Below are 926 nucleotides of genomic sequence, written 5' to 3'. Positions count from 1 at the left end.
GCCTGAGAAAAGTTCATCTCGACAAGTCAGAAACCGAACAGACACTTCAGCAGCAAGGGATGAGAAAACACCCGAACAGCCTGCATCTCGACAAGTTAGAAACCATAGGTGCACTGCAGCAACCAAAGCCAATGATACACCACAACATATAAAGGAACGCCAGAGGCAAGACCAACATGCTGCAAGAACAAGAAGAAATAACCCTGACTGGATGAGAGCTGCTTTTAGTTACCAACCTGGGATAGATTGCCAGTCCAGGATGTCAATAGGCTCTATGTCAGTTACTTGCCAAGAATTTGGTGCTAAGAAGTGGAAATGAGAATCCAAGAAAATATGATGTAGTGATGGGAACGTCCAGCTTAGCCTTGTGAAGACCCATCCTGAGCCTTTAAAATCTTTGGTATCTTTTCAAACCCCTTAGTCAAAGCACCTTTTGGCCAATATAACGAAGTACAATTCTTGCTTTTAAATGACATCTTTTGGTGCATCACAGGATATAGAGGAGCCAGCTAATATCATAAGCATGTTCAAAGAATATTGTTTGTAGCTGTTTTAAAAGCAGAAAAATGATGTGCCAAAAACGAATGTCATAAAATAGAGTTATTATTAATAAACTGTCGACTTTCTATTAGTTCTTTATATTAACTTGTCGAACGTGAATAAATTTCAGATCCTCATTTAGTTTCTTATATAGAATTATGGAATATTAACAAAGTCCTGATAATTCGTTAAAAGTCCCTGTAGCGCAGTGGATAGCGCGTTGGACTTCTAATCCAAAGGTCCCGGGTTCGACCCCCGGCAGGGATGATTGACGGCATTATTTTTGAGAGGATCAGAAACCATTACAACTGATTTTGGTGGGAAATGTAAAAGATGAGTAATGTTTCAATCCATTAAGTGTAAGGAGAATGTTACAATGGAACTAT

General features: G+C 39.2%; 1 non-coding gene across 1 annotated transcript; it reads left to right on the top strand.

Annotated features, from left to right (window-relative positions):
- The first annotated feature begins 734 nt into the window (after positions 1-734).
- Positions 735-807, top strand: Trnar-ucu. The gene has a single exon. It is a non-coding gene; the product is annotated as a tRNA-Arg (tRNA).
- Positions 808-926: the final 119 nt, after the last annotated feature.

Source organism: Limulus polyphemus, unplaced genomic scaffold (assembly GCF_000517525.1).
Source record: "Limulus polyphemus unplaced genomic scaffold, Limulus_polyphemus-2.1.2 Scaffold94789, whole genome shotgun sequence".
Lineage (NCBI taxonomy): Eukaryota > Metazoa > Arthropoda > Merostomata > Xiphosura > Limulidae > Limulus > Limulus polyphemus.
The sequence above is the reverse complement of the archived record's forward strand: the minus strand, read 5'-3'. Positions and strand labels throughout refer to the sequence as shown.